This window comes from Leptidea sinapis, chromosome 11, assembly GCF_905404315.1.
Source record: "Leptidea sinapis chromosome 11, ilLepSina1.1, whole genome shotgun sequence".
Lineage (NCBI taxonomy): Eukaryota > Metazoa > Arthropoda > Insecta > Lepidoptera > Pieridae > Leptidea > Leptidea sinapis.
The window spans coordinates 11,558,818-11,581,190 of NC_066275.1; the positions used below are offsets into that span (position 1 = coordinate 11,558,818).

The following is a 22,373-nucleotide window of genomic DNA, read 5'->3' on the forward strand; positions in this document are numbered from 1 at the left end:
GAAATAATTCTTGATGTTTTGAAATATTATTGGCTATTTCCTATAAAACAGTATTTTCTTTTATTATCTACAGAACAACGTCTGTCGGGCCAGCTAGTATTATATACATCGAAGACCAAACTAAATGAAATACTGAAAGCACACTATTATAACGATTCTTGAAGCGACATCGTACGGTATGCTTAACTATTAATATAAATCATAGAATAACGGCGGAAATCTCTCTGAACGGTTGAGTCACAGATTGTGGACCTTAAATTCAGTACGGTCCACCACTCGCAACAATCGTCAAATTATCCTCTCCTATTCTTATTTATCTTGCTCTAGCTTAATTTGATGATGATGTCTCTTCTACCGCATTTATCATGGGGAGTGTTCCGAAGAGCTGTTCGATCTGATTCCTGCCGCTGAATTCCAGCTTCACACGACACGCCACAAATTAGGATATCAGCTCCACCATCTGGATGTGAGGCATTACTCCACAATGCGGTTTTCAAGGAACTTTCTTCCATGTACGATCAAGCTGTGGTATGAGCTTCCTTGTGCGGTGTTTCCGATATGACATGGGTACCTTCAAAAAAGTGCGTACACTTTTTGAAAGGGCCGGCAACGCTCTTGTGTTCTTCTGGTATTGCAGAATAATGGGGGCAGCGGTGATCACTTAACATCAGGTGACCTGTACGCTCGTTTGTCCTCATCCATAAAAAAAAGAAGATATGAACTCCTTGGTTGACTTTCCGACTTCCGACTTCAATATTTTAAAAATCTTACTTTAATATACCTAGCTAAAAATTACGCAACTTCGTTCTAAATAATATACACAACATGGAATAGAGATAATTGATCACTTGTATTGAGTAGATCGTTATATCGAAAGGTGTCATTAGTTTCCGAGATTGATTCAACACAAATTACTGTAGTAAGTACAGCAACATGGGGCTATGTCGCAACTATCGCTACTGACCGCAATCCCGCGCGAATATACCTTACGCTCACTACTCGCAGTATCGAATATCAATTGAATCAACGTCATTTATATTTACTTCATGTTTCCAGCTAACTATTAAACGAATTTCGTCTTCAATACTATTGTAGTAATTAGGTACTCGTATATTCAATGTGTAATTATGACCCATGTTTAATAATCGCCCTAGAATTTTCTATAGAATAATACTAACGAGAATGCGGTTCACATGATAATAGATGAACACGTCGCCCGTTCATATTGTCTCGCGGAACCACAGGAATTACAGGAGTTTTTCTGACTTTTAAAGCGTCTTTAGCGCAGCTCCGCAGTTGTTTCCAGGCCGATACAAATTGGGGTTCGTTCCTTGGATGTTTCAATTTGGAAGAAAGATGTGACATAAAGCTAGGACTGACATCTGGCGTAATTCTAGAATGTTTGAACGATGATGAATTTTGAACTCGTCACATCGGCCACCCAGTCTTGAGCGCGATAATCATTTAGTATAAGATAATGTATACAACAGGTAGGGTTGGATCGCACGATACTATCGATTCAGTCAGCCTCACCCAAATTATGACACGTCAGGGTCATTTTCTATAGGTACATGTGCCGTGTCTTTACTGAAAAAACGCGATACATTGTTTTACATACACCGCCATCGTAAAGAATACAATAATATCAAATCCCATCGATAGGCGAAAGAGAACAAACACAACGGTCTCGGTCTTGAAGCTATCAATGTAGATGCAGTGAAATTAGTTGTGCATTAACAAATTCGTTGTGGGTGGTAAATCAATAAGGCGGAAGGGAAAGCAACCCTAGCGTTGCAAGGGGTTGAATGGCGTGCTAGGTGCGACTGGTCAGCGGCTTATCGACGCTACATTATCAAACTTAATACCAGGAGGTGGGCCCGGGCGGTGGGCGCCCTAACGCAAATGAAAACGTAAACAGACGATTACTAATGCACTTACGTGTTTAGCTAAAAGACTGTTGACAACATGAACCATAGTATATATTTTATGAAAACAACAATTTTTGTAGTTTAACAAGGTTTAGTGTTCATGAATTTTCTTTGTTTAGGGCTATTATTATCTAGGTACCTATATCTAGATAATACTATGTAATTACTTCTCCCTGTAGTGACAAAGGTAAGATAAAGACAAAAACTTTTAAGCTTGGAATGACTTTACGTCGCGTTTATTTATAACACTATTAGTGTTAAGGTCATAAGGTGCTGATTTTCTCATCATCAGACACTTTATATACTAGCCCCGTCAACTTACTAAACTTAACTATTGATCGTGCATCGAATAAGTAACGCTGTTAAGTGGAGCGCCTCCATTTACGTCAGAGTTGAGAACAATTTATACTCGGCAGTATCCATATCGACATTGCCAATCAATATGTAATCCTAGGGCGCAACAATAACGGCGTTTGTTCGCCTATTAAGAGACGGCGCCGGCACGACAATCACATTAACCACCTCGTGATCGCCGAGATTTATATCTGACAGCCAGTCAAACAAGCGAACACAAAACACACCATTGTATACATTCAAATGTCGATTGTGAAAGTACTTTTCTCGTGACCCTAGCATATTGTTATATCGTAGGGATGAGACCATCATTTCGAAACAGTATCGCTGTTCGTACTTATATACAAGATACAAGATAAAAGACGCCGAGACGAACAGGATATTCAGCTGATGGTAATTGATACACCCTGCCCATTACAATGCAGTGCCGCTCAGGATTCTCCGATTGCTCCTATACTACTCGAAGTACTATCAAAAAGAAAGGGATTATAGATACATTGAGCTGCACACAAGACGAACAGATTTGAAATCCAATATTGTTACCAAATCGATAAATATAAATATTTTGTATGTAATATCAACTAAGAGCTCTTTAATGACAATTTTGAAAGTTCACAGTAGTCTCAGACGTAAGATAGCTGATATACATTCTAATTGTGTTAATACGTGCTATTAAAGCTGTTGTAATAGAGGTAGCGCCATTTTCGCTTGGGATTATATGAATTTATTTTCCAATGACCGCTCTGTGTACGCTGTATTTTAAGCTTTGGTATTTGATGCAAATCAAACCTTACATAAAAGCTGCTAATGAAATGTGATATTTACTTTCAATTGACTTTCAATCAATTCATATTTAATATATGATGCGAGGACCTTCTAAATTGAACCTCTGTTTAAGAACATTGCGCACACGGAAGAGTCCGGAATATATCGTAGTGAAAGTTACCAAAAGAAGCGCAAAAAGCTAAAACGAATAACATTGTAACCACGGACGAGGAAAAAAAGAAGGACTCCGCGCCGTGATATTAGCAAGTGAAGCACCTTTATGCTAGTGTGTGTGCGTTTATGGGGGATCCTAGTTACACAACTTTTTCTCCCTTAAATAATCATATATAGCCACAAATACTTTTATAGTATCTTTTTTTTTTAAAAATTCCAAACGCACGACGGCATTTTTTAAATATTTTATTGCGACGCAAACTATCTGTCACAGACGATGGCAAATCTCATAATGGCGGCCGATCGGCTTGTATTAACGTGTGTGCGTGGGGCTATGTATTTACTCGTTTACCGGCTTGTTTTGTTTGCTTCACTGTTATGTAACGTGACACGGAGTCCTTCTTTTTTACTCGTCCGTGATTGTAACATGAATTACAAATAAATAGCTTACATAAAATTATTTACGTTCTTTTAAACGATATGAAAAAAAAGTCAAAATGTCGGATTAAATAAGTGCGTATTCCATGCCTATTTTCGATCGATTCCTCAAGTAGGTAATAATGTATCGCATAACAATCCCATTATTAGAATTTGTAGAGAATTCAATGAAGTGCCGATATTAATATATTCCTATGAAATATGCATTTGTTTAAAATATTCTTCATACAATAAGCTAAACTTAAAATGTCATTATTATTTAATATCTGTTGTGTCCACTTTTCTTACTGTATTTGATGAATGCTGTGTACAATTTTATTAAATCTCAGGATCAAATAAAGTATCCTGCACTTGTTATTAGATGATATTTAGTCCTGTCATCTGTTATTGTACCTAATTGTTAATAAATAAATTAGTAATTTTCTCAGTTAATAAAAAAAATCAATGGCATTTTAAACAAATATGAATTATGATTAATTTACGAACTATGGAACCTCTATATCAATTCGACAACAGGTTGCCTACTTGCCAAAACGAACAATCAGGGCTTCAAAATGTAAGGAAGATAGACTTGTCAAATGGTGTTTCAAACAATAATTGTGATAATTTTGTCAACAATATTAAGTACAGCATGATAAAGTAATCGAGTGAAACGTACTAAATGTATTCACCTGCTGATCAAGCGATCGATACTACGTCAAAAAACATCTGCATATGTATACGCAGATGTTGAATTTTCATGGGTCGCCGTCAGCGAACAATAATTGAGCGTATTTTTATGTTGTGAATGAACTGTGAACATTTAAATTAGACCTTTATTTATTAATCGATAGAATGGGATAAAAGGCATTTATTTTCTCAAAATTGATTCCTTTAGAATTCTTTTTGATGTCATTTCTAATATACTAGATACTAAGAAGCGGCGCAAGAAACTCTCCCAGCATTCTTTTTTTGCGCTCTTTTTAATAAAAATGTGCAAAATTGCACTGTCATTGTTATTGCTATAAAATAATCATAATCTAGTCCCAGGCTGTCCGATCACTTAGATTTTCAGCTGTGGAGTAATTGGATTTACGACAGAGCCATTTTATAATAAAACATTTAAATTTATTTATAAATAATAAAGTCCCAGCTATTGTTCAGGACTGACTTTATTATAAAAGTGTATACATTTACCCTTAAAGCTATTATGTATCTTATGACGCAGACTAGAATTAGTTACAAGCAATCTCTTATTTCTAGTGTTATAATGTGTGGTGAAACACCATTTGTACTACGAGGGCCATTTCGATATGAGAATTAGAGTTTTGGCACAATAAAATGAACAGTAACTCTTCTGTAATCTGTAGATAAGCTTGCGTTTATTGCCAGTTTTGCCTCACACAAATTACTTCATTAAATCCTTGTTTAAATATATTTATGAAACATTTCCAACACTACAATATAATACGATAAAAAAAATAAACTTGGTATAAAGTTATAACTGAGAATAAACCAAGAATATGCATGTTGACTATTTCGCTGACAACACTGTCAATGCAATGATAATTCTTAAGTTTTCCGAATGTCGGGCAGCCTTGCAAATAAATATACAATATGTAAACATTTTGCATATTCTTTGTTTGTTCTCAGACATAACTTTATACCAAGTTTATTTGAAAGGCCGAATAATTTTAAAATAAATCAAAGAAATCTTTATTAACAATCACCAATACTTGGTCGTGGTTTATATTCAGCCGTGATTTACGATGGCGCAACAATTTGAAGCTGGCTCATAGACGTCTCTGCAGAAGTCGTTGACCCGCGCCAAATGTTGAGAACAATACTAGTAATGGACCGCCTCGTAATGATCATGTATTGAGGCTGATCTTACACTTCCACGAACACAATATTATATTACAATGCCCATTATTTTTTGAGCGTTACCGCTAAGTTCGCGTTCGCAATCACTGATTTCCTTTCGAGAACAACACGTTATTAGTCTAATTGTTAGGGTGCCGGTAGCAGTGCTAGATATATCATACGCTTTGAATATTAATGACCCAGTTAGGCAAATAAAAATCAAATTAAACCTCGCAATAATTATTTAAATTACATCAGAAAAAAAAATTAAACAAAAGGTGTAGTAAAAAAATTAATCTTTAAAAATGGATAGATGTATATGGATAATGGATAGAGCATTTACTTTTTGTAAACAATATTTTAAGAGCTATGAGCCACGAAAGAGAAACCGGTTCATTTAATGTGCCATAAATCTTAAACGGTAATCATAAACAAAAAAAGGGTTTACAGGAAATAAAATATGCGTTTGTTCCAATAAGTTTTGCCCTGAAGTGTATCATAGTATCCGAGATATCGGCCAAAAACCCTTTTCAAGATGTTCTATAGTCACAATAAACAAATAGTGGGAACTATTTATTGAGAAAATATAGTAGATATTTTATTACACAAATAAAATTTGAAAACCAAAATTTTATCCCGTATTGTTCATAACCCTAGAAGTGAGGGTTATCACTTAAAAAAATATAACATTTTTTTTTTTCGATATTTTACTGAAAAAAAAGTCTCATGCCGAATAAAAGGCTTTTATTTTTACTTCCTTTATGATTCCTTTGGAATTCTTTTTGATGTAATTTCTAATATACTAGACACTACTACCGCTTCGGAACCAAATGGCGTTTTGAGGGAGAAGAAGCGGCGCAAGAAACTCTCGATCGAATTGATCGGATCGAATTTGTACCGGTTACACGGTCTTTAGGTTTTTTATGAATCTATAATGTACTTTTATGTGTGAGAGGGAACGATTCGTACCTACATTTTGTGCCTGTTTTATTTACAATTTAATAATAATATGTTTTATTATATCATTTTTAGTGTCTGCTCTAGTTAGAACTCGGGTGAAAATTTCTATATAATATTATTGATTGAACATAGGATATACGTTTTTCATATAAATACATATATATTGAAATTAGTTGGTAATAAGTAAATTGGTTGTTATCAAAAATATCACAAATGCGGCAATGGTTGGCACCAAGAGTACATATTACGTTGTAACCTAGTTGCTACCCGCGACGTCGTCCACGTGGACACTGTAGGTACCTAGAGCAGCAAAAATACTATGCCGCACGTAGCGTGATGATAATGTATTCTATACGTTGTCTCAAACCCAACAGACAAAAATTCTAAAAACTACTTCTAAGTATTCTCATAAAAAAATATTCAATGTAAAGTTTATACATTGTATTTATTTATTTTATGAAAATAAGGGACGAGACGAACAGGACGATGAGCAGCAGCTGATGGCAATTGATACGCCCTGAAAATTAAAATGCAGTGCCGCTCAGGATTCTTGAAAAACCCCAAAAATTCTGAGCGACACTACAACTGCGCTCGTCACCTTGAGACGTAAGATGTTAAGTCTCATTTGCCCAGTAATTTCACTAGCTACGGCGCCCTGAAGACCGAAGCACAATACTTAGACCTCACCGATCGAGTTTCTTTTACTTTCATGCTTCGATTACATAGATAAAGATCATTTAATACAACAACGACGGTTGCTCTTTTAACAATATAACGATAAAGCATGAAATCGATCAAGGTGATTGATGGTGGACAATTGAATTACTATAATTGAAATAACCAATTAATGTAGATAATATTTCATGCATATCTGCGCATCTCCCCACTTACCCGTCACGTGAGTATCTTGCACGTTTTCCCCTTCTTATATGTATATAAAAACAAGGAATACAGCAAATAATCACCTGACTGCATAAGAAATTCAAATTATAATAATTCATATCATAATATTACATTTGAATTTGGAATCTGTCATTTTTATATTTTTTAGATTGTTCATTGAGTTTTCTCATTTTGGCGCCAATACATAGTACAATGTTTGGCGATATTAAAATGGATTGGGGTGATAAAGAGACCCGAAATGCTGTGATTGCATGTACGTATGGAGCCAAATGCAATTTTTAAACTCTCCATACGCTTGCTTTTTATCCCTGGAGATGATGATAGCACCTAGAACCTTGTCGGGTATTTTAAAAGATGACTTAGGACTTACAGCCTATAAGAGACGTGCAGGTCATTTCTAAACTCATAATTAAAAAAAACAATAGGGTGGTGAAGTCACAGAAAAAAATTGTTTACGGATGAGATTTTTTTTCCAATTCCTTAGAGCTTTAAGCATTTATGCTTAAAGCTCTAAGGACGCTTCCCGATATTAGTCGACAGAGTGCAACGTGGGAACTATCCGACTTCAGTAATGGATAGCTGTGGAGGAGTGACTGACCCATACTTTTGTGAAAAAGGTATCTAAACATCGGCACAAGTATATCAAGATACCATTATTGAGAAGGTAGTGAAGCCCCTTAACAACACCATGTTCAATAATCAAGAGTGGTCCTTCCAGCATGATAAGAGACAAAACGTTTCTCCAAAAACCATACAGTGGACACTTTTACACAACTTATCTTGCCCCAAACTAGGCGTCAATCCAGACGTATAAATGATATAAGTTTTCAGCAATGTAGTAAAAAAGTAAATGTCGTTTTTCTAACAATTCGCCTAGGAACAGAAAATAATAAGTAAACCTAAAATTTCACTATCAATATTGCACCGTAGTGGGCAAGTTGTTTGAGCGGCTGTTGCAGCCCGAACTACTGCAGAAAGTGTGTATAGATGAGGCACAGTTTGGATTCCGTCCCGGCGTCTCAACAGACTCAGCCATCGTCAGCCTCAAGCACACAGTTGACTATTATGTGAGCCGTAACACGTCTGTTTATGCTTGCTTTCTGGATCTGAGCCGCGCTTTTGATCTAGTGAATTATGAAATCCTCTGGAGCAAATTGCGCGCCTCAGGTGTTCCTGAATCAGTGGTAGAGGTGATGAAATACTGGTACGGGGGACAAACGAATCATGTGAGGTGGGGCGACACGACCTCTGATGCCTATAGGTCAGAATGCGGGGTTCGTCAGGGTGGACTAACCTCTCCGGACCTTTTTAACGTGTACGTTAACGACCTGATAGGCGGGCTGAGGAGCACTGGAGTCGGCTGCCATATCGATGGTGTTTGCTTTAACAACCTGAGCTATGCGGACGATATGGTGCTCCTTAGCCCGTCGATCAAAGGACTCAGAAAGTTATTGTCAGTCTGTGAGAGTTATGCCAACTCTCACGGACTGAAGTACAATGTCACGAAGACGAAAATGCTTGTTTTCAAAGCGGAAAAGGGTCCGGAGAGAGTTCCCGAAGTGTATTTGAATGGAACAGAGGTTCGGGTTGTTGAGCAGTTCAAATACCTTGGACACATTGTCACTGACGATCGCAGGGACGATCTCGACATGGAGCGGGAAAGGCGGTCATTGTCGGTTCGGTGCAACATGCTCGCGCGCAGATTTGCTAAATGCAGTGATGAAGTGAAGGGCACCCTCTTCAGGGCATACTGCCAGTGTTTCTATACCTGCCAGTTATGGTACCGATACAAGAGGGCGTCCTTCAGCACCATAAGGGTGCAATATAATGATGCATATCGCATTCTTATGAAGTTACCGCGGTACTGCAGCGCGTCGGGCATGTTTGCCAAGGCGGGAATGCCCGACTTCTTTGCTGTCATCAGAGCTCGTATATCTTCCTTCTGGGAAAGATTGCGTAGCTCGTGTAACAGCATCCTCCAGGTGGTGGGCCAGGACCTGCGTAGTCCAATGATAACCCTAACCTAACCGATAATGATTGGCTCTCGACACATCGGGAAGCAAATAGAAAATAGCTTTGGACACAAAGCTGTTTTCTTTTTGCTTTTATCTGACTGAGATAAATAATTAATGAAAATAAATTTGTAATTGTATTGTATTGTATACTATTTTATTTGTACGACTCAATATTGTGTATGGGATTTTATGCCTGCAATAAAGAATTATTATATTATATATATATATATATATATATATATATATATATATATATATATTAATATTAGGTACGCAAAAATATAGTCACATCTCAATCGAAAAGAATTGAGAGTGAATATATCATATATATCATTACTCTGTACATAAAACCCATGATCATGATAAGAGTATGACAAATGTTGCCTTAAACATGTTATTCCATGTGAACGGTAGCAAAAATACCTATTGCATATTACTTGTTGAACACACGAGTATACCTTAGTGTACACGATCTAACAAGGACATAATAAGAATCGAATTGGCACGTTTACTAGTCGCGAATTACGAATTACGCCAATGATACTGCACTAGTTATTATTAAGGCCGGACCGCATTGAAGCAGCGCGCAGCGCAGCGCCGCTAGACGGTACCTATAACCTATCGCATTACAACTGCAATAAGCGGCAGCTGATATAAGTTTTCAAGCACGCGTTATTTCTATAGTATACAGGTTTACGTGCGAGTAACATTACAAGATGAGCGATAGTGACGTGGATTTGGTCATTATTTCTTTATTAAGCAAAAGAAGAACGATTATGGAAGAGAAAAAAAATAAGAAGAAATAGAATGCTGACATAACAAAAAATATCACAATTTGTTTCCTCGCCTTTTTAACAGTCTTCAAAAAAGGTGGAGGTTCTCAATTCGTCAGTATGTTATTTTTGCGTTTGTTACCTCAGAACAAAGAAAAAGAGTTTTTTCAGAAAATAACGTAACTAGAATTAGATGAATTAATTAGATTGTATAAAAATACGCAATTATTTTTAGTGCATATTATATCTATTGATTTGGAATAGAGTTTTTATAGTCGGTTGTTTTTTTGTTAAAATTTGTTAACGACTCTGGACGATTACATTTTTATTACAGAATGTCGAAAACAAAACTCTATAAACTTAACATTTATCTGTTTGCATACTCAAGCGACGCGCCGCTTGCTGTGTCGCACTAAGCGTCGCTGCCCGGCAATATATTGTTCTCTCGGAGGCAATTATGCCGCGACGCGCACTGACATGCAGTGCAGCACCGTTCTAGTACGACATGTATCATACAAAATGATTGAAATTAAATTTTGACGCTTTGTGCCGCGGTAATGCGGTCCGGCCCTTAATTGGCAGCTCTGCGTAACCTGAAGCCCAGCGTCGGTTGAGTGTCCTCATCAAGGATACCAGGGCTCAAGGACGACAGCGGCGGATAGACTCACCCGTCGTTATTATTGCCTCCTCGACACATCTTGTTTTTGCCGAGACTCATTTATATTCATGATACAATATCGACGGTTAATCTCTATAAATTGTATTTTCCGTCTCGACTTGTCGCTTGTCCTTTCGATATTTTTTGTCGAGCGTTGATCATTTTTGCTTCGTTAGATGCGACAGGATCGGCAGGCATTACAATATTAAACTTTAATCAGACATTTATTTTGATTTGTATTGTTTTTATTAAAAGCTTCTGTACGTAATAGTCATATCTATATATTTATAGGTGAAGAAAAGCATTTTACATCTTTGTAATACGAATATTACGCTCATGGAGGAGTGAGATTTAGTAACAGTCACAGTGTGGAAGTACAGAAAGCTTAAATGAAGTACAAGTATTACTAAACATTTTTCTCCGTTGAATTGAATTAAAAAACGTCATGAATCTTAGGGCGTCTTCTAGTAGATATATATCCTATTATAATATATGAGTCCACGTTTATAATATAAGTATAGCAGCAAAGTAAAAAATATATTTTTAATATGGTTTTGGTATTTAAGCCCTGTAAAAGTTCGCTGATTTTTTTATTATATTAAACCAAATATTATAATTATTTTAATCTTTATCAGTTTTAAAACAGCCTCGGAAGTATTATTACTACTTTGGTACCTAATATTTGCTACATCAACATTATAAATGGCCTGAGACAATAGTATTTGGAATTGAATGTCTTGCACTTGACCTTTTTTAATCACGTTGTTGATCCTAGACTCAGAAATTATTTGTTTTAAATAGGTTCAAAAACCGAGAAGCAGAATCACAATAATATCATTGGCCGATGGTATATAATAACACATATGGCACACCTCCTGGCTTTCTTTTCCCACTTGTGTCAAGTACATGAAAGCTCTCTCATTCTTGATACAAATGACGTGACCCCGTTTCAGTACAACCCCGATCTAATAGTGAAATGTACTCTTAGGCTAGGTTGCACCAACTAACTTTAGCAATGACAAACATGTTAAAGTACCGGATAAGCGAAAAATGTGTTCTAAATTTTGTAAATTTTTAGATGACGCCGTAACTTTAATTGTTAACCGTAGCCGTCCAATCATCGCCGGTTAAAGCTATACTATGGTGCAACACATTACTGTTAAAGTTAAATTTGACTTAAACCTTAACTTTAACAGCTAATATGATACAAACCAGCCTTAGGTCGATAAATTCATCTGTTCGTGACTAAACCATCACAATGTACAAAAACACCTCAGGTGCTTTTTGTTAAGACAAAGTAAAAGTTCAAAAACCAGCTTTGGAAGTACTGTAGGCAACAAAACTTCGCAAACAGCGGCGACATCATGACGAACACATTGCGAACAGACGAGAGCATAAAGCCGTTTAGCGACGACCTTGACCCTCGCTAAAAAGACGTTAAGACAATTAAGAATTTATTTTTGTATATTAACCAGTCGGCCGTATCGTGAGATCACTACCAACTCAAGTATATAACATCATACTAAATTATATTTATTTGCTGGGTTTGTTTGTTTATTGTTACCGGGTTTAGAGAAAACAATAAGTATTATGTTCTCTTCCTAAAATATGAAAATATATTTTGCGATCTGTACAAAACGCGTATATTACTTGTTGTTTAAATTGCAATTTTTGTACATATTTTTTATGACAATAATGGATGAGACGAGGAAGATGGAAGATTCAGCTGATGGTAATTGATTCGCCTGGCCCATTACAATGCAGTGGCGCTCAGGATTCTTGAAAAACCCAATAATTCCGAGCGGCGCTACAATTGCGCTCGTCACCTTGTATGTCATACATAAGATGTTAAATCTCATTTGCCCAGTGATTTCACTATATTCGGCGGCCTTCAGATCGAAACACAATAATCCTTACACATTACTGCTTCACGGCAGAAAAAGGCGCCGTTATGGTACCCATAAACTAGCCGGCATTCTGTGCAAAGGAGCCTCCCTCTGGTAAATATTTCCCATATTTGCAATTGTAATACACACTGTTAAAATATCAAGATGTGTGAGAGCTCTAACAGACACACAGACGAACAGTTTTCTTCGTTATAGATCTACTGTTGGTACGGAACAAGTGTCAATAACAGAGATGCTACAAATACACGCTCTAGTAAAATCCCTACACATAATAAAATCTTTAGAAATAACAACTGTACATTGAATGGTTTGTAGTCTTGCTGTGCGGGCTACAAACAATTTACCGAATCCAGAAAACTCCTTTATAGAATTATTGTCTGTATGTACCTACATATGTCCGGGCAAAACGTAAAAAGTACAAAAAGTTTTAATTCAATTCAATTTTGAATGAATATTAACAAATATCGGGACCAAATATTATTTGTTTGCCACTTATTGTCACGATAGAGATCTGAATATAATCTACATAATGTTATATATTATGTAGGTACAATAGCGAAATTTCTAACTGCGATACATAATCATAATTTTAGCACCAGAAACAACAAAAAAAATATTTAAGTAAAATACTTTTTAAAGTATACAACGCGTGTAATTATAACTGTATTTTAACATGATTTTTTTATCGTAAAAGTTAAATTTTTATTATTATTTAATTAAGCCGATGTTTCGTCATCTTTACAAGACCACAGTTTTTATGCTTTCTACTTCATTTTAAGAAAAAAAAATGCTGGGAGAGATTTTCACGCGCCTTCTTCTCTCTCAGAGCGCCATTTGTTTCCGAAGCGGTAGTAGTATCTAGTATATTAGAAATGGCATCAACAAATATTCTAAGGGAATCAATTTAGAGAAAATAATTGCCTTTTATGCCGTTTACTCGTTTTACTAGTTTGAGTTACTCTTTCTTTGGGCAATGTTAATGCTTTCACACAACATGATCCCGGAAAATGTACAAATACAATGTGTTACGAAATTCAAAAGTAATGTAAAGAAAACGTTTATGAGCTTAAAGGTTACTATAACATAAATGACTTTCTTAAGGATGCCACAGATTGCAAATATACTTACTCAGGCTATTTCATATAGTTGGCATATATAGGCATACTATAGTTGGGATATATAGGCATAGGTACTTTTTCCAACATTTACCGCTTTATAGCGTCCACGCGGACGGCGTCGGAGGCAGCATCTAGTAGTCAATATTTAATTATGTATCTAAAAACAAAGCTCGTTTCTTGACAATATATTATTCGATTTGACACATTGTCTCAAGCCATTAATTATATTGATGCAGCAAATATTTAAGTAGTAACTAAAAATAAAGTTTCAAGGTTGTCAAAACGTTCCGAGCAGTATGTTGTAGTTGGGACACGTTGTCGTACTTCGCATATGCCAATAATTAATGCACTGAGAATATGACTAATTTGTATGATGATTGCTGAATCTTATATTTAACGTAGCTATGCGTAAAGAAGGATTCATATTAGATTTGTTGGTTGCACACTAGAACTTTATTTTTCTTAGGGCGCGTTTGGAAAAAAAATTATAGTGAATTCTTCACATCCACATGATTTTGCGACACTTTCGATAAATCTCCTTGTAGTATAGTGTGAAGTGATATTTATCATATTAATTCACAAAGGTGTATATATTAACCCCCTTATTCATAATGGTCTGCTAACTTTAAACAGCCTCTAAGGAGTGTTTTTTCTCATTCTGACTTAGGTCAATAGAAGAAGACACGAGTGAGAATTGGCAATGCTTTAAGTTAGCAGACTATTATGAATAAGGGGGTTAATGCCCAATATCTCACATAATTTTTCCGCATGAGTAAGCTCTAGGAGAATTTTCTGATTATATGAATTATAGTGCTAAGATAGCCTTTCAAATTTTAGGCTAAAGTCCCGGACACAAAAGTAAACCAACTCTTGTGGCATATTTTTCTTGACCTTTTTTGAACATCTTCAGTTTAATCAACATATTTACAAGTACAGTTTCATTCAGTATCTGTTTCTCATATAACTATATACCAACACTTTTCAATGACAAGGTATTAATTTATATTAAAATTATCAATCAAGGCTTTTAATAATTCAATGATACGACGAATACGAATTTATTAATGATCGAACAATAATAATTATGATTTGTAACAAAAAAGGAAACGTGATGGAGTGGTCGGGCTTATTTTAAGACGCCTCAGCTATAGTTTTCGAGCCCGCGCAAATATTATAATATATATTATTTAGTTCCTGTTGGTATTTACCTTGTAGTTGACTGCCTTCTGCCCGCGACTTTGTTCATATTTGCCATTGTCCACGCAGAGAAAACGACAATTTTTTTATGACATTAAGAGACGAGCCGAGCAGGACGTTCAGCTGTGATTGATACGCCCCTTCTATTACAATGCAGTGCCAATCAGGATTCTTGAAAAGCCCAAATATTTTGAGCGGCACTACAATTGCGCTCGTTATCTTGAGATATAAGATGTTAAGTCTCATTTGTCCAGTAATTCCTCTAGCTACGGCGCCCTTTAGACCGAAACACAGAAATGCTTACACATTACTGCTTCACGGCAGTAATAGGCGCCGTTGTGGTACTCAATTAAAGCCTTAATAGAATCTTTCGCTTCATGTGAAAACATACGATTTCTGTCGTTCCATATCTATCTTTCGCCGTTGTTCGTTATATTTGGACCCGACCTAGAATTGGTAGCGTGCATTTTTGGGAACTTTAGAAATTACGGGATTAAAGTACTCCATATCTATTCATGTATCTCTGACAACGTGTGTGAATATTGAATAATATTCAGTTGAGTATTTAAACCGTGAAAGCGTAACAAAAAAAAATTAAACAACCTCACATTTGCATTTATAAATGACATATCAGTATTATTTACTGTCTACTTAGTTTCATGTAACGATTCGTGTATAGTCTATGCGAAAAAAGAACCGACATAAGATTTAAGGGGAACAGCTTCATTTAATTACCACATTTGTAATTAGATATTAGATTAGTTAATTACATTTGTAATGACATCTTGATACTTGTTAATTATTTTAGAATATAATGTTTTCATATCTATATATATAAAAATGAATTGCTGTTCGTTAGTCAGCCGGTCGGCTGGACCGATTTGACTAATTTTGGTCTTGAATTATTTGTGGTAATCCAGGGAAGGTTTAAAAGGTGAATAAATTTGCAAATGCTCGGAATTAAATAAAACCAACAATTTTATTTTTCCTTTGATGTGTCCCCCTCGTTTAGAAATCAAATTGAAAGAATAGTTTAAAATGAATAACTAAGACTTAATTAGAATTTTTATATATTTCAAATTTTCACAGGAGGAAAAAAATAAACTTAATTTTAGCTTACTATAGTTGGTAGATAAACTACTTGGTTTTGACTATTTGGTTGTTAACTATCTATCAGGTTATGTTTATGTAGATTGGTATATCTTAAGTTTTATCACAAATTAAATTTCTGAACGCAAACAATACTATTTGACGTACATATAAAAGTTTAGGATGAGCCATATAAAAGTCATAATGTTAGTTCCATTTTATGCCACGACGCGGACGGTTCTCTTTCCGTAAAGACTTTATTACAAATGCCAAGGTTCTAGTAATTTGTTAAGTTTACTGAAGGACCATGGGCGGCAATGATCTATTTATTATTATTCATGTGCTCGTGACTATACTTATCTCTTTTTGTGTCTCGTGTGGCAATAATGACGTAACTGTTTCTTTGCGAATATCGCAGTTTATGTGCTGCAATTTTTTTTTGTTTATACAAAGAGTCCGCCGATATGATAATATGTCATAATGAGCGTTTTTTTCAACGACTTCATAATTAATAAATACATAAAACTATAAACGACGCAATTGTAAAAAAAATTGAGACAAGATATTTTATTACCAGCTGATGCCATCGTCCGCGTAGATAAAGGGTTTTTTAAAATAATAATCAAGTTTGGAATTGAAGATTATCTTATTTTCTATTTCGCTTATTTTTATATAGTTCGCTCTCGTTCCCAACATATTTTATGAATCTTCTATCTTATTTCGAGGAAGATTGCTATGGCAAACTAAACCTATTATAGGTATGGTTATAGCTTATCAACGTGACTTTCAGTTTTTCACAAATACCGCGGGAACCATGAATTTTACTCTATCGCAGTACCAAATTTTATTAAAATCGGTTCAGTAGCTCCGGCGTAAAAGCGTAACAAACAAACTTACATTCACATTTATAATATTAGTAGGGATTGTGTAAAAAATCCGTGCTGCACAATATATATTATGTTATCACTGTTCTCGATATAGATTTGTTGTTTAACACTGATTAAAATCACTTGAATATCGAGTAGATACCCAACTAGTGGCAAAAACATCGTCCAACTAAACCTATCGCGGTTCAGTAACCCTAACGACCAATCAGTGATGTGCTAAACTTTTTGTAAACCGTTTTTGCACTATCATATTGCTGGTCAGTGTAATAAGCTAGAATAATAATTGAGAGACTAGGTAAAATTGACATATAAGTACAAAGACCAAAAGGCGAAAGATGGTCCAAAGTAGTAATGAACTGGTACCCTATGAATAGGAAACGAAATCCAGGCAGGCCTAATAAGAGATGGAGCGATGACATAGAAGAAACAGCAGGAAAGATGTGGACAAAAATTGAAAAAGACAGGAACGAGTGGAAATTAATGGAGGAGGATTTTCCGGCTAAAGGCGGTCCTCATATCGAAAATAATAAATAACAATACTAACAAATTACTTTAATGTAAAATAGTGAAATATTAACACATAATGATAAATACAAAGTACAAATAAATAACTTACTGTACCTCTAGGTAAGGAAATAAAAATTTTTAAAAATAAAATAGGTATAATTGTATCGTTATAAGATCGAAAACAAAGACTCCTCAATTACAACTATGATATTATTGTATCACAATGGTAGAGACGAGACGACGCGCGCGAGAAGATTCAAAAACGTGTATGCAAATGTCATTTCAACATAGTTTCACAACCAATCGAGAAAAAAAACAACCACATACGAGAACAAAGGATGTACTTTCGATTGTCCGGTTAGATAGCGTTGCTCAATTAGAGTTGATTGGATAAGCCTATCTCAATTACGTTAGTTTTAAACATTGTCCACATACAAAGAAGAAAGTCGCACCAAAACCTGCGAATGCTCTCTTTCACTCGCCTCGCCAGCATATTATCTTTTTCGTTCATTAACATTAATTGCAATTGAAGTCACATCACAAATGCGCTAAATTAATAAACTTAAACCTTTATATAAATAGATATAAACACTTTTTAATCGGCCTTTTATTTTATTTAGCGTTTATTCGAAAGAAGTGTAACTACCGAGAGAAACGTACAAGAAACTCTCAAAGACTACTTACTCTTTTTAAAATCACACGTATTTTTACATTTTTAAAATTTATACATCTATCAATAAACACACATGTGATACAAATACTACAAATCTAAATCTAAAAAAATAACGAGTTGCACTCCGAGAATGCCGGCAGAATGAAACTTGAACATTAACGTTGAGCATTTTTAAATATTTTGGAATGGTAAGGGAATCATTTCGCATTGCTTTATTTTTCAGTATTAAAGTACTAGCTACATATGTGGTTAAATAAAATATTATTTTTTTAATGAAAATATGGGACGAGACGAGCAGGACGTTCAGCTGATGGCGGAGTCTCATTTGCCCAGTAATTTCACTAGATACGGCGCCCTTCAGACCGAAACACAGCAATACTTGCACATTACTGCTTCACGGCAGTAATAGGCGCCGTTGTGGTGCCAATAATCTAGCCAACATCCGGTGCAAAGGGGCCTCCCACTAATGCGCTATCGTATCGTTTATCTCTCAGAAAAATCAAACTTTAATCCATAATTTCAACTACTGTCTTTCGAATTTTCGATCAGGTCGCGTGTCCTGACGCGCATTTTATACCCACCCCGAGACAAGTGCAGCTCAAAGCCTCTAAAGAAGTTGTCACTTCAAAAAGCAATTTTTAACATCGACATTCGTTGTTTCAATGTAATTAGAGATTAGAGGAGAGAGAGATTAGATTTTGTATATCTTAGTTATTCAATAATAAACAATATACAGGTACGCGTCATGTAAGTATTCAAGAATTTATCATTCTATATACCTACGGGAAACAGGAGTGAATTAATAGTAGACTACTAAGCGATTTTTTAAGGTACAAATTAACTAAACGGAATAAACCTTGACAACAATCTTCACATTGGTTTAACTAATGGATAAAAACTTCGAAAAATTCAAATTTGGAATTATAGAGCGCCATTGTGTCGATTAAAGTACCAGCTAATTATAAGCGCCACCTTATTACTTGACGCTCTGTACATGAGTAGATTAAATTGTCTTTAATGTCTGCAGCAGTCTGTGAGGGCAATGTCGAATCAAATCGAGCTGCCATACAAGTGCGATCATCACTTCACAAATAAAACACGTGTAACGTCTGGTTAGCAACTGTCCATAAGTTATACACGATTACTGTACGCAGATAACAGACAGTGATGCATCGAACGCGAATATTTGCCAATACAAAAACTCGCCGAGTGAATTCTCGACTCGACAGTGTAAAAGAACGTCGTGAGAACATTCGTTGGTTTTCTGGTTTGAATTTTATCTTTCACTACAATGGATGAGCATGTGACCCATTTGTTACAAGGTGGTCACCCCGCCCATTACAACTTCAAGATGTTGAGGAGTACCAGAATCAGTGCTTTTTAGAAATTCTGTTATAATATAGAAATTATATAATATAGAATGGCAACCACGTAGCGGAAGGCGTCGTGTCGGTTGGCCCCACACAAGGTGGACCGACGATCTGGTCAAGATCGCCGGAATACGTTGGATGAGAGCAGCGCAGGACCGATCGTCGTGGCGATCTTTGGGGGAGGCATTTATCCAGCATTGGACGTCATCCAGCTGAAAATGATGATGATGATAGAATCTTTATCAAATCAAATCAGATTCATTAGGACAAAAAATTAAATTTATGAATGTCAAAAGTTTCATTTGTTTTTTTTGGTGGCAAGGAACTCATTACCACTCTTTCAAATGAACATTAATCATAGCTTCACCTCAATTTCAACCTATTTGAACGTAAAGTGAAAGTAGGTATGTTAAAAACAACGTAAATTAATTAAAAAAAAAAACAAGAGTTACATGCGTAATAATATATCACTAATAACAGTCGGATACCGAAAAAATCATATTTTATTTTATTGAGAAACAAACAGTGGTTTATAAAAGAAAGTAAGAATTTACCAATTTGATCTAAAAAGTAATTCGGGACTTAGCTCTCCATTTATTGAAATTCTTATCTGTACAATTAATGGCTTCACGACTCTTCTTTCTATTATATTATATATTATTCTATTAAAAAGCTGTAAATATAAAAATTCATTTTATACTTTTATTTTAATTGGAGAATGCTGGCAACGCTAGAGTGGATACGCCCTGCCCATTACAATGCAGTGCCACTCAGGATTCTTACTAAAACCCAAAAATAGCGGCACTACAATTGCGCTCGTCACCTATGTCTCACATAAGATGATAAGTTTTATTTGCCCAGTAATTTCACTAGCTACGGCGCTCTTCAGACCGAAACACAGAAATAGCCACACAGAGTAGCCATAATCTGGCCGGCATCCTGTGCAAAGGAGCCTCCCACTGTACGGTTCCGATACTAAGTCTCAGATCTATAGAGCGTACTTATACTTTGCTCAGAGCTTTTTTAAGCTTATCATAACCTTTAATTTCCTTTTTGTGCAAATTTGACAGCTACAATTATATTGAGCTTAAGTTAATACAGCCCAATACAAAAGTTTAGTTCGCTTTTTATCACACTCAGCTAAGTGTTACGTAAGTTAAATCTGAGCAACGTCTAAGCACGCTTCATAGATCTCAGCCTTAGATGAAGAGAAAAGAGAAGAAGGTTCAGCCTGTTCGCCATGTCCGATAGGCTCCACACAATGCGACAGTTTAATATTACTAACTGCTTAAGGCGAAGAGTAAGCAGAAAACACGCAAACATGGTGTTTTTAGACAAGTTTTGTGATGAAAGTATAGCATTTCGAGCTATGAACACTACTTAATCCTGTTACACCTATCCTTAAGTCTTATTTGTAGGTTGCTAATGCTTGCTGTTGGTTATAGTTAACACTGCCGAGCCTCTTTGAACTACCACATTTCTTTGAAGTTAAACAAGTTTTTTGGCATGGCGTGACGCATTTTTTTGGTACTTCTATCAGAAAAGCTTAGCTTTTTTTCTTATAGCTTGTACTTTTTTGTGTAGGTTCATTTATTCAGATTAGTAGTGAATAACGAGGATTGTAAGCATATAAACTGTTTTCCACGCAAGAACTTTGAAAATATTGGCTTTGATACATAGATGGCGGGCCGGCGCGGCAGCCGTGAACTCATATCGCTCAAGGTCGCTGGCATTTAGTGTCGCCTTAATATACGCACCAGTGTCTATGTACATATCACAAAAATGACCTCAATTGACAGAGGTCGAAACCACCCAAGCAAATTGAACGAACGGCATTAAATAGCCGCCACAGCCGGTCGGACATTTCAATTAATAAGTCAACACGGCTCGCAACCACGACCGCTTTGCACAAACATGCTCTAATCACAACCAATTAAAATGCATCTTATAATCGTACGAGCATAGTCATGTTTATTTATACATTATTAATGCAATCTACCTATCTGTGTCTCGTTCATTCTAATCAATTATTATGCATCTACTTATATAACTGATAATACATATAAAAAAACTAGTAACTTGCTCTCACTTTGCTCCAGTAAAATAATGACTACGGCAATATATACCTTGGGTTACATTATTGGAACAATTTTCGTAGGCACCTGTAATTTTTGAACTATGAAGTTCAGTTCAACACTTGAAAGTTGGAAGTTATTATACTTACTTACATCAATATATTTTTTTTATTGTAAATCTATTTAGTATTAAGGTTTTAAAATTTTAAAACATCCGAAACACAACTAAAATTATTTTTGTTGATAGAAAGAAACACCAAAGTACTAGTAGTACTAGCACCAATGTAGTCGGTGTACATTTAGTTCATTTTTATGTTTATACGAACTTTGTTTTACAATAAAATTATTAGAAAAGATAATTAATTTATTGATACCATAACAAATTGAAAGTATTTTAAATTGCGCATATAATTTATAACCTCTTGGTGATGTTTTCATCGGCTAAGCAACGCCACGAATTGTGCTTCAATCTATATGGAATGTATGCCCTTACGAAGACTCTAATAAAATCACAAAAACACAACTGAGTCCAGTTTTTGCCGATTCTTCTGATGCTCCAATCGCGAAAGAAAACATAAATAAAGCGATAAAGTTAATTTTGTATTAAAATAAAAAAAAATAAGTTTTAAACTGAATTTTCAAAAAAACAAGACCTCTAGTATAGAATTGCTATTTCATTCGACTATTTTGATTAAGGGACAGTAAATACGACAAAATGAAATATCGATATTCAAATAAAT

General features: G+C 35.4%; 1 protein-coding gene across 5 annotated transcripts in view; it reads right to left on the reverse strand.

Annotated features, from left to right (window-relative positions):
• Positions 1-22,373, reverse strand: part of LOC126966829 (uncharacterized) — a 93,134-nt gene that overhangs the window by 31,770 nt on the left and 38,991 nt on the right. The window lies entirely within an intron of this gene.